A 13574-nucleotide genomic window follows, 5' to 3' on the forward strand; every position below is an offset into this window, starting at 1 on the left:
CTGTCTCGTCTGCTTTTTCCATTTCTCCGAATAAAAAACGTGAATTTCAATTTCCTGTAAATTCTTTCGCCTTGCGTTCAAAAAGCTGATTCGTGTTTTCACTAACGTCACGGTCGGATTGATCTATGCCTGCGTTCAAATTACAAACCGTTTTTTTACTTTTCTTTTTTTTTTTTTTTTTTTTTTGACTGAGTTTTCTATCCTTGATAGGGTCAAGTTATAGACATTTTGGGAATGGGGGGGAGCAATAGATTTCTATGAAATATCAATAGATTATGGTGATGCCACATTGAGAAACCGGAAGAATGTAAAAAATGATGAAATACGAAGGGGGTTAAAATCTTGACGCGTTTACGAGAAGCATTTGATTCATTAGAGAACCAGTTCAAGTAACAATATTTTAGTAAGAACTTTCAGAGGGGTATACTATTAGCCTAATGGATGACCTTGTTACTATGTATAAAAAGACAATTAGAGAGTTTAACAATAGCTTAAACAATTTTAAATTTATTTTTCTAGTGTTGCTATATTAAATACCAGCCTGGGTACCCGGCGTTGCTCGGGTGTTCAGAAGTTTGTCGGGAGCAAAAAAAATGGTTGTAGCCATTGGTGATGGTGTACCGGGAAGGAGGAGAATAACATGAAAAAAAATGAAACGTCTTTACTGTTGCGTCATTGCTACACTAGAAGTAGTGAAGGTTTAAATTAAGGCTAGTCAAATGAAAAGAGATGACTTCCGAAAATATCGGCAAAAAAATGAGACACCTCCTTGAGGAAATGTGGCCAGTTGAAGATGAATGTTTTTGGCCAATTTTTCGATATTTGTCGTCCGAAAGGTCTAGTTTCAAAAGATTACCGATTTCGTGAAAATCCGTCGCCTCTGTCGAAAGTTTTAGGCAGACATACAAACATAGATACATACATTTAAACAGACAGGTGAGATTTATATTATAGATGCTCTGAAGTTAAAGAGGTTAAGTAGTTAAGGACTGAACTGACAACCTAAATGTGCTAAGTTTGAATCCAGTTTGTCCCTCAAAAAAACTTTCACACAGGAAGTTGTCAACCTTCACGTAATTTCTTTTTATAAGTATTCGAAATCTTTCTCGAAACATATCACAGAAACCAATGCCAACAATAGACTCATCGGATTCATGCGAAATGAAAGAATTATGCTCGATGTTTAAAACCACTTTAGTTTTATTTTCGTGGACGAGAGAGGCTTTTCTGGCTTTATGCTGTACTTCAACTGGGCAATGTCAGTATACTGGTTCTGGTAATATACAGGGTGTCCGTAAAGTTACTATACAGTCTTACAAGTTACTATGCAGACACCCTGTAATATATTAACAGTACAGTAAGATATTGTATTAAAATATTTATTTGTAACAAAAAGACATAACACCTTTATGTTTATAAAAATTTCAGAAAATACACTATTAATACAAATATAATACAATAAAACAATAAGACTGTATAGTAACTTTACGGACACCCTATATATATATATATATATATATATATATATATATATATATATATATATATATATATATATATACAGGTAAGAAATGCATTTTTATACTATGAAAAGGTTAGTAATTGCAATTAAGAATAGGAAATTGGATCAAAATTTTTGTAACATGTCTTCTTCCTAAGATTAAGGGTGATGGTGTTTGATCAACACTGCTGGGGAGCCATGATGTAATATACTGTTTTGTTTTTAAATCCCCGAAACAGTGTTTCATGGTAAACAACTGATGATCCATTAAAAAAAATTGGTATTATAGTAAATTCGAGAGAGTTGATGCAGTGATTGCAGGTGATTAAATGACTTACTGACTAGATTTTTTTTTTTAAACGAATGATAAAAAGTAAGTTTTTGTATGGTTTGAAATGTTAAAAACTTCAAAGACTATATATATATACTAGCAAAGGTACTCGTCGTTGATTGGGTTCAAAAACAGCCTACAGAAAATTGACTCTGATTTATGAAAGTATTAGCGGGGGGGAGGGTACCCAGCGTTGCCCGAGTGTTTGTAGGTGTGTGTGGTTGTTAATGAAAACCTAAGAATAAGCGAAGTAAAAAAAGAAAACATAAAAACGAAGTTAAAACTTAAGCGGGGCTTACTCGGGGGAGGGTTAATCAAAACATCGAAAAAAAACACAAAAAACTAACGTAAGGCAAACGAACGATGTTAAATGTAAAAATCGAAAAAACAAAAACAAAAACGAAAACAAAAAAAACGAACGTTAAAACTAAAAACCAAAAAAGAAAACACGTGAAAAATGGCTTAAATAAGCCTCTTTCGATATTAAAATTTAAAAAATCGGTGGGTACACAGGTGTTTTTGGATGTGTGTGGTCAGTCGGATGGTGTTAATGAAAACCTAAGAATAAGGGAAGTAAAAAAAAAAAAAGAAAAACGAACGTTACGTGAAAAATGGCTTAAATAACACTGGTTCAATATTTAAATTTAAAAAATCAAAAAAAAAAGGCACCTCACATAACGATTCGAACCCAAAACGTTTAATGACCCAACGCTCTAACCAACTGAGCTAACACGACGTACATGAAAACTAAATCAGGTCATGACGTCATCTGACGCATGCGTAGAACCGGTCGTCGTCATGAGAGGACGGTTTTGTTGACCCCCATGTAGAAAATTGTCGATTTCAGGGTGAAAAAATTAACGTTTTTGGCCAATTTTTCGATATTGTATCGAGCGAAAGATGGGGGCTTCAGTATGATACCAAGTTTGTCAATTTTTGTTCTGTCTGTCGAAAGATTTTAGCGGACACACAAACACACATACATACATACAAACATACATACGTACATACACACATTTTCGTTTTTATATATATTGACTAGCGGGGGTACCCGGCGTTGCCCGGGTGTTTGTAAGTGTATGTGGTTTTAAATAAAAAAGAAACCGGGGGGGGGCTGTTAAAGTTTGTAGGATCGAACCCGAAGCCCTGAGGCGAAGTTTGAAAATAAAATCGGCCAGCCATAATGAGTTACTGAAAGATGTTTGAATTTATATAAGTAAGAACCAACTTGACAGGTGCGCGAACGGAAGTCGTCGAGCGTTACGACGACTACGACGACGACGACGACGACGGCGACGTCAATGACCAGGTTTGTTTGTTATAAGCGAAGTAAAAAAAAACAACGTTAAAACTTAAGCGTGACGACGACGACGACGACGACGACGACGACGACGACGACGACGACGACGACGACGACGTAAGCATTGTCATAAGCGAAGTAAAAAAAGAAAACAACGTTAAAACTTGAGCGGGGAGTAATCAAAACATCGAAAAAAAAACGCTAAAAAACTAGCGTAAGGCAAACGAACGATGAAAACAGCAAAACGAATACGTGAATAATGGCTTAAATAAGCCTGTTTCGATATTAAAATTTTAAAAATCGGTGGGTACCCAGGTGTTTTTGGGTGTGTGGTCGGGGATGGATAAGCGAAGTAAAAAAAAAAAACAGAAAAACGAACGTTACATGAAAAATGGCTTAAATAACACTGGTCCAATATTTAAATTTAAAAAATCGAAAAAAAAAGTAGACATCTCACACCACGATTCGAACCCAAAACTTTTAGATAATGAACCAACGCGTTAATCAACTGACCTAACGCGACGCACACGAAATTTAATCAGTTTTTCAACTATTTAAAGTAAATCAGGTCATGACGTCATCTGGTGCATGCGTAGAACAAGTCGTCGTTACGAGAAGACCGTTTTTGTTGACCCCCACCCCTGTCGAAAATTGTCGATTTCGGGGTGAAAAAATTACCGTTTTGGACCAATTTTTCGATATTTTCGAGCGAAGGATGGGGCTCCGATATGATACCGAGTTTTCGTGTGAGTGATACGAGTGCATTTTCGTCGTGTCTGTCGAAAGTTTTTAGCAGACACACAAACATACATACATACATACATACACACACACATTTTCACTTTTATATATATAGATGATAGATTATGAAAAGGAAGGGTTGTAAAGAGATAGCTTCGAATTTGGGGGTATCAAAACCAAAGCAAAATATGATAAAAGTAAAAATAAAATAGATAAACCCCATAATTTATTATACCATACCTGTTCACTGAAACACTTATCACAATATTCTGTGGATCTGCATTAAAAAAAAACTTGTTAAACTTTGTGATATATTTCCATTCCATGGAGGTCAGGTGCGAACGAACACCCCATAATTATCAAAGTATATTTACGCAGATAGATATGAAAAGTCTTTATTAAAGTTTGTGCCTATTTCCATTCTATGGAGGCTAGGCGCGAACATAGACCCTACAATTTTATTATACCATTCCTATTTAAGTTAAAACATACTCATCAAAGTATTATTATGTACATCTATATCAAAAACACTTGTAAACGTTTTTTATTAATTTTTAAATTTTTGATTTCCATACTTTGTGGACCAGGCGCGAACGCAGACTCCACAGTTTTAGTGGACCACCGTTCTGCCAGATCAAACATACCCATTCCTGTGTCTCGCTACATATTCTATCATTATATGTAATCAGTTTTTTTTTAAATAGTCAACACTATAGGAGCCTATTCGTGACCAGACACACACACACACACTTTCAGCTTTATATTATATATATATATATATACATATATATATATATATATATATATATATATATAAGAGACCTTGCCTGTGTGGGCGTTTGCGGAAAGTTTCTACCAAACTTCTCTTTGAGTTTACAGATTTGAAACTTGATAAATAAGAGATTTCGATTTTGTTTTTAGCATGTGAAAGCTAAACTAAGGGATTTAAATCGAAAAAATATGCTATAGTTGACATTGGCTGGATAAGTCGAATAAAGCTGTTATTCCTGCTGTTACTTTTGCGCATGCGAAAAATTATATAATCATAGCTAAATATTGTTTATTATTGATTGCAGAAAGAATTGTGAATTTTAATTCGATTTTCTTACACTGTTGGCACTTTTTTCGAAATCACCTTGTGGATTACGTTTGTTTATGATTTCTAGTACATAAATTCTGCGAGAGTTTGTGCCATTTTACAGTGTTTATATCCGGAGATGTTACAAGCTCTAGTGTAGTTTGATCTTCCTCAATGAGGAAGGACCAATGAACGTAGTTCTACGTTTTCATGCGAAAGCATGATTCCGCCATTTTGGGGAAGTTATCAGACATGATAATTTTCTCGATACAGAATTAGGAGAAAAACTAAGTGGAAGCTTCCGAGATTGATGCCTATCTCCATCCAGGTCAATTATTATATTAGATTATGATATGAATCAGATATAATCTTCAAAGTGTTTAGTTTCGATAATTTGGCGAGGCTCTAAGAATCGTCTTGAGGCGATTCTTTTATTCATGCTTGAACAAGTTTCTGTCTCAGTGTTTTATGAGATTGAGAAAGAGTAATAATGTACCAGGTTGACCCTTTTAAAATGATGGAAGATTACCGATGAACCTAAATCTGTACCGAAGTGTCGGCGTGGACATACTTTGCCCAAGATAATGCTTTAAACTCATCGGGAATATGCTTCAGGGCGAATGAAATTCGTATGTTTCCAAATGACGGCGATTTTTTCTGATTTTTTTTTCTAACGGATTTACGGACATCTGTTTCAGCGCCATTCGTTTAAGTTGATTACTTTTAGCAGTAGCTGGACTAATAAGTTGATGTATGTCCTTTAAATTTGGAAGCTTTGAAATATATATATATATATATATATATATATATATATATTATTTTTAAAACAGTAATCTACGTACACGCGTGTTTCGAGGTAATTACCTCTCGTCAGCGTAGCTCAACTGTTTCTAGGGATCGAACGTCAGACCATGTTTACCACAGTCCGGTGCCTTAACCGTTAGGCCACAAACCGTTAAGGCACCGGACTGTGGTAAACATGGTCTGACGTTCGATCCCTAGAAACAGTTGAGCTACGCTGACGAGAGGTAATTACCTCGAAACACGCGTGTACGTAGATTACTGTTTTAAAAATAATAAATAAAAATGTTATATACGTCCAAACAAATTAAAAAGGGCGACTTTCTAAGTAAATAAAAAATGAGCTTCGAGGCGGAGCCAATATTAACCGTGTTTATCGCTTGAAAAAACAACAATAACAAATATATATATATATATATATATATATATATATATATATATATATATATATATATATATATATATATATATTAGGTTCACAAGAAGTTTTTACCAAAATTTTTATTTGGATTTCAAATTATGTATTTTCAAATAAGTTTTCGTTATAATACCTTTACTTTATATGTCGTTTCAAATAGCGGTTTTTCGCTCTATCTGATTGTTTAAATTGCGATCGTTTTACAACAAGTATGTTTTCTTTTCAGAGCGTTGAATTCAAGATGGAAAAAAGCAAAGTTGCATTTTTTTTATTTCAATTCAAGCAAGGGTGAAAAACTGTTGAAACAGCTCGCGATGTTAACAAAGCGTTTCTCGCAGAAACCACTACTGAAAACACAGCACAATAGTGGCTTAAGAAACTTAGTTGCGGCGAGGAGAATTTTAAAGACGATGAGCGGAGTTGCCGTCTATCTCATGTTGACAACGATTAAGAGTCTTAATCGAAACCAATCTACGCACAACTGTTCGAGAACTTTCTTCCAAAGTAAACCGAACACATACGACGATTTCCATGTATTTGAGAACGATTAGAAAAATAAAATAAACTTGATTTAAATGCGTGCCTCACGAATTAAATGACAAACAAAATAAATGCCGTTATGAAGTGTCATCTTCCCTTCTTTTACGCAACAAGAACGACCGACCCGTTTCTCGACCGGATTGTGACTTGGGATGAAAAATGAGTTCTTAGCTCTGTGGTTAGACGCCGACGCTTAGCTCTGTGGTTAGATGCCGACAAAGCTCTACGACGCTTCTCAAAGTCAGCGTTGCACTAAAAGAAAGTCTTGCCGACTGTTTGGTCGCTCTTTTTTATATTATTTTGTTTCATTGTTCACATGCTGTAAAATCTATGACCAGCTTTTGATGCTGTATGCATATGATGCATTGAAGATTCAATAGTTTTATGCAGGCGAATTTTACTCGGTCTGCTTTACTTTGGAACAATTTAATATTTAGTTTATTCCTGAGGAGATTTACTAACATCAACACTTCGTGTACGCCTTTCTCATGCTTACATAAATTTATGTTTATATAGTTCTAGTTTGTATTGAGCACTTTTGAAAAATGTTGGTTCTAAGTTCATATTATAATTATATTTGAAGACGATTAATATATATATACATAGATATATACACATATATATAATATATATAGACATATATTACACACACATACATATATATATACATATATATATACACATATATATATACACACATATATATATATATATATATATAGAGAGAGAGAGAGAGAGAGAGAGAAGAAAAAAGACAAAACGATAAAGATATATACTAAATATATAAATGTAATCGTTCATTAAATATGGAGATTAATTAGGGATACGTGATGTTTATGCTTATTATATCTAGATATTGCGAAGCCTAATGCTTCTCATCAGAAGAGGAGATGGGGTATTAAGTAACATATTAGAAATTTGACGACAAGCGATAACGATATAAAGAACGAAATAATGAGTTGTCTAAGGTAGAAGGTAAACAGTATAAATGTGGAATGTGGAAAGTTGGAAAACTAAAGTGATTAAGGTGGTATAGGACGCAATTGTGATTATCGCATAATGAATGTAAGAATAAAAGGATTTTGTTAATTCTGCTTCGTTATATATATATATATATATATATATATAACTACTTAATTTACTCACATAAAATTAATATACGAAAGTGTAGATTTATGCGTAAACTTTAAGTATTTACTTCAAAAGTGCTCAATACGTAAGTAGAGCTAGTTGGTAAGTTATAAAATGTATATGGCGATTAAGCTACACTGAATATTCCGCGTTTCGTCAACTCTAAGATTCTTCAGGCTTATGCGCATAAGCCTGAAGAATCCTAGAGTGGATGAAACGCGGAATATTCAGTGTAGCTTAATCGCCATATACATTTTATAACTTACTATACATATATATATATATATATATATATATATATATATATATATATATATATATATATATATATATATATATATAGCCCCATCTTCAAAACTGCTGAACAGGTCAATATATTCTAGAACAACACGGTAGCACTGACTGAACAATCTTTTTATTGTAAACATCAACATTCGCGGTGTTCATGTATATAAAGTTTGTTTTTTCGGTCCCCCGACAAAAGGAGGGTGGAACTGTAAATACACCCTTGCCTGTTCGTCCGTTCGTCTGTCCGCACTTTTCTCAACAACTACGCCCTGGAATTTTTTGCACAAACATTAAACATGATATGAGTAAAATAGTAACAGAACGAATTTTCTGGGAAAACTCTGGTTGTTCCCCTAGGGGTGCTTTTCGTGTTAAAATGGCTAAAATCGACACCTTTGCGCTTATTGAAAGAATTGATGCTTTGGATTTTTATAAAATTTTCTGAAACCTTGCAACTAACTGATTTCTATATAATTGTGTTTGTCTATACTTCGCGATAACTTTTGGGTGTGCACCAGGGGCTCTTTTAGGGCTAATAAAAGCATTCCATTTTTGGGACTATTTTACCATATTTGTCCAAAATGTTCTGTATATATCTATTTAACAGTTTTGCATGGTGCTGAACTCAAATTTAAATATGCTAAGACTTTGGGGACATTTGGGACTAAATGGGGGGGTGCCAAATGATGGACTTAGTCCTTTCTTTTTTTGTTACATATGTTAAGACCTAAAACTGCACCGTTTGTTCATTTAAAATCGGATTTGACGTCCCCCGGGGATTTTGGGCTAAATGGGGGGGGGTGGAATGCTTAACTTAGTCATTTTTTATACTCTTTCACTGTACACTAACGGGGGGCCATGCATGCTTCACTTTTTTTTTTTTTTTGCAAACAGAGGTTATCTATACATGCTAACTTGTAATTTATAGCCCAGATACCTTCAAACTATGTTGAGAAACTATTCGTTATCGTGTATTCAATATCTCACGCCTTCTGTATACCTTTACCCCCTAAAGTATTTAAAATCAAGCTAGTTCCATAAAACCGTAATGTAAAACAACATCTGCATACATAGTCTGAAATGGGTTATGAATCTAACCGTGTGTGAGCTATTAAATAAATAGGATCGAGTTTCTTTCAACTTCCGGTGCTAGCGGGAAATATACATTTGATTCTGGGCTAACTTTTTTCCTTTATAAAATTTTGCTTTTTTGTTTTTTCTGCGTAAGTTAATAAAAAAAAGTCTGCTCTGGCATGGTTGTTTGCAAAAACATCATATCGAAGGATTCACATGTCATGATGCAACGGCGTATCAACCATAAATAAACAACCACTTTCAATACTTTTTGCAGTTATTTCTAACACATGCTCGTCAAAAAAAAATGAAATGTTATTCTAGATATAGAAAGAATGCAGAAAACGTCCACAACGATTATTGACAACATGAACTATTGAGTAAACATACCATTCTCTCCTAGATATTAGATGCCAGGCCACGTGTGGCTTTGAAAACCTAGTGGATTAGAATAAGCGTACTCTGGTCTACAAAATGCATGAGCAACCCCGTCGGTATTACGTGGTAGGCGATCACCAATAAACTAACTCCTTTTTTAGAGAGAATGTAAAATCTGAGGGCAGATACTTTCTAGAACTGAACATAACAATATATATGTGTATCCAAAACTGATATATCAATTCACATTAAACACATTAAATTCTGTACCGTGCTGAGGTCTTTGTAAATCTCTAGAGATTTTCATGATAACCTCAGATATTAGAGAATGTTTTGGCTATTTGGCACCATATAAAAGATGCGCGATTTCAAGATGCGAGATTTGTAATTATTTATTCCACTGATCGATATGATTTTAATTCAAAACAAAATTCTTTGAACTAGCAGGACTTGTGGAAATCCCACAGCAGACTCTTTCATATGTAATATATTGATGTTTGTATTCTGTGCATGTTCAGCGTAAATGAAGCCACCCTGATATAATTGTTGCTGTTTTATTTTATACTGCAAAAGTATTTATCTAAGCTAACAGGAACGCCCGGCATAGCTCCGTCGTAAAATACGCTTAAATACGCTTTTAATATATGCAGATTTATATTATTATAGAATTAATTTTATTTCGATTTTTATATATCATAAAAGTGTGATTTAAAAAAACAAATATATCAATATGACTTTTGTGCATCAGTTTGAATCGAAAGCGAAACAAAATATATGACGAAACAAAATATATGTAAAAAATTTATAATTTGAGTTCCTTTAGTTATAATCGAAACCGAAACCGAAACTAAAACTTATGAAGAATTCTTGGTAAAATTATTTAAAAAAATAAATGACTAGAGTGCCATCAGCTATAATCGAAACCGAAACCAAAACATAGGAAGAAGTTTTGGTAAAACTATTTATTACAAGAAATGGAAGGTCATAATAATTAAACGACAGTCACTCGGAAGAAAAAAGATGTAACCCCAACACCCAAAATAACACACACACACTATCGTAGCCATACTTCTATAAATTTGGGTATTTTCGTGTATTGATATTCATATTAAAAACCTTTTTCTTTCTATTTATTTAGTTGCTTTCCCACTGAGCAACTTAGGCACAAGGCCGTTTTAAATGTGGGGAGTGAGGGGAGAGGGGCCAGTTCCCTCTCAGGGGAACTGGATAGTGACAATTGGTATGAAGGATTTTCTCTAAATTGATCCAAACTGATAGCTCAAAATGGTCTGATATGTGGGGGCAACCCCACATATGGTCTTTGATAGCAAAATTGCTGGAATAGATACTGCAGTTTGATAACAGAAAAAAAAGATCTTGACCCGAAGGCCAAGAAGAAAAAAGACGAAACTTTTTTCTATTTATTTAAAAAGAAAATACAACTTTGTTATATATGGAAAGATCTAGCTAATTTGCATATTCTTTTAAACATTCATTTTAATTAATTTCCTATTTATTTGGTTTTCTTATGGAATTATCATCTTTAGTTAACTATTACGTGTAATTATATTCATGCAGATATTCTACATGATTTATACTTGTGTAATATTTGCATAAAAAGGTTATAGTAAACAAACACCTTTTCCTATATATATTTATATATGCGTACATATATTTGTTTAAAATGATTTATCTATCAAACTCGTCTGCCAGTTTTTGGTCTACAGATATGAAACTCAATCTATAAGGTATTCGAACACATGCGAAAATTTATATTTGTGTTTCAGCTGGGGAAAATCGGTGCGAAAGTGTGAAAATTAAAGAAATGGAATTTACCAGGTGGAGTTCGAAAGACGGTATTACGAATATGCATGCATAACGTAATAGTAATTGGTTCATATTTTAATTTTTAACCTTGCAGTAAACATGTCTTCATAGCTCAGGCATCAAAATCAAAGGAAAAAGTAAATCGTAAGCTAAACATTTTGGTTTCGATGCTTGGTGGTAGCGCACGGGTCATTTTTTTAAACGTTTTAAATCATTACTATATATTGGGTCCAATATAATAATAAATACGAAATCGGCATAAACCAGAATATTATATTTAAGCGTATTTTACGACTAGGCCATGCCGGACGGCCTGGCCAGAAATTTGGCGATTAAGGCGTCAAAGTTCAACGATTTGACCTTTGAGAACTCTACCAAACTCCTCTGACAATTTTGGGTCTATGCACTTGAAATTTTAAATGTAGGTTCCTTGGATATGGATCTAACTTAATAATTTTATTTGAGCCCAAAACAATAAATGTCAAGGGGTCAAAAAAGGTTACAAAGTTTAAAAAATTGACCTCTGTGATCTCTTCCAAATTACTCAGACAATTTTTGGTCTAAATATTTGAAATTTTATATAAAGGGTATTCAGAGATAGGGCAAGCTTTTTCATCGGTTTGCGTCGAAAATTTGTAGTTACCAATATATAAATGTATGTATGTATGTATGTTTGCATGTCTAACTTAAACTTTTGACAGAGGCGATGGATTTTACCAAGATCAGTCTCATTTTAAAGTTCAACCTTTCATACGACAAATATCGAAAAATTGTCTAAAAACATTAATATCTTCCTCTTCAACTAGGCACTTTTCTACAAGGGGGTCACTTTTTTCGTCGATATTTTTTAAAGTTATCCTCTCCTTTAGATTGTCTAGCCTTAATTTAAAAAAATGTGGCTTCCAGTTTGGCGGTTGTCGTAACAGCATAGAAGTTAGGTTTTTACCCCGTTCTTTTCATCCTTCGTGGTACGGGTTCGAGCCAGCCTTCCTACTACCACATCTTTTTTTTTGCTTTATTATTTTTTCAACATACACCTCCAAATACTCGGACAACGCCGGGCCCCTATGCTAGTATATCTATAAATGTGGACGTGTCTGTGTATCTGTCTGTGTGTCTGTCTGTCTGTCTTTCTGTATACATTTCTCTACGCAATAACTCTGTCAATTTTTAGTCTACAGACTCGAAATTGTATATATAGGGTACTGAGATTTGAGAAAGTCGAAGTGATCGGTTTTGGGCCAAAAATTTGGCGATTAAAGGGTCAAAGTTCAACGATGTGACGTTTGATAACTCTACCAAACTCCTCCAACAATTTTGGGTCTAAACACTTGAAATTTTAGATATAGATCCCTTGGACACGGATCTAACTTAATAACTCGATTTAAGCCCAAAACAATAAATTTTAAGGGGTCATAATAGGGGTCAAGGTTTAAAAAATTGACCGCTTTTCTGTTTATTTATTTATTTTTTTTTTGCTCAACATACACCCCCAAATAGCCGGGCAACGCCGGGCATCCACGCTAGTATATCTATAAAAGTGAACGCGTCTGTGTGTGTGTGTGTCTGTCTGTGTACATTTCCCTACGCAATAACTCTGTTAATTTTTAGTCTACAGATTCGAAATTTAATACATAGGGTACTGAGATTTGGAAAAATCGATGTGATCGGGTTTCGGCAAGAAATTAGGCTGTTAAGGAGTCAAAGTTCAACTATTTGACCTTTGAGAACTCTACCAAACTACTCCGACTATTTTGGGTCTAAACACTTGAAATTTTATATATAGGTTCCTTGGACATGGATCAAACTTAATAACTTGATTTGAACCCAAAACAATTAATATTAAGGAGTCATAATAGGGGTCAAATTTTAACAAATTTATCGTTTTCTTTTCTTTTTTTTTTTTTGCTTAGCATACACCTCGAAACACCCGGGCAACGCCTGGCCCCCATGGAAGTATATCCATAAAAGTGAACGTGTCTGTGTATCTGTCTGTCTGTCTGTCTGTCTGTGTAAATTTCCCTACGCAATATCTCTGTCAATTTTTAGTCTACAGACTCAAAATTGTATATACATAGTACTGAGATTTGGGAAAATCGATAAGATCGATTTTCGGACAGAAATTTGGCGATTAAGGGTCAAAGTTCAACGATTTGACCTTTGAGT

The 13574-nt window shown here is 34.1% G+C and overlaps 1 protein-coding gene across 1 annotated transcript in view; it reads right to left on the bottom strand.

The window, feature by feature from the left end:
• The window catches only part of LOC145277644 (neuropilin and tolloid-like protein 2), a 752093-nt gene that overhangs the window by 381490 nt on the left and 357029 nt on the right, over positions 1-13574 (bottom strand). The window lies entirely within an intron of this gene.

The sequence above is a fragment of the Euprymna scolopes genome, chromosome 6, assembly GCF_053919585.1.
Source record: "Euprymna scolopes isolate OS-2025 chromosome 6, ASM5391958v1, whole genome shotgun sequence".
Lineage (NCBI taxonomy): Eukaryota > Metazoa > Mollusca > Cephalopoda > Sepiida > Sepiolidae > Euprymna > Euprymna scolopes.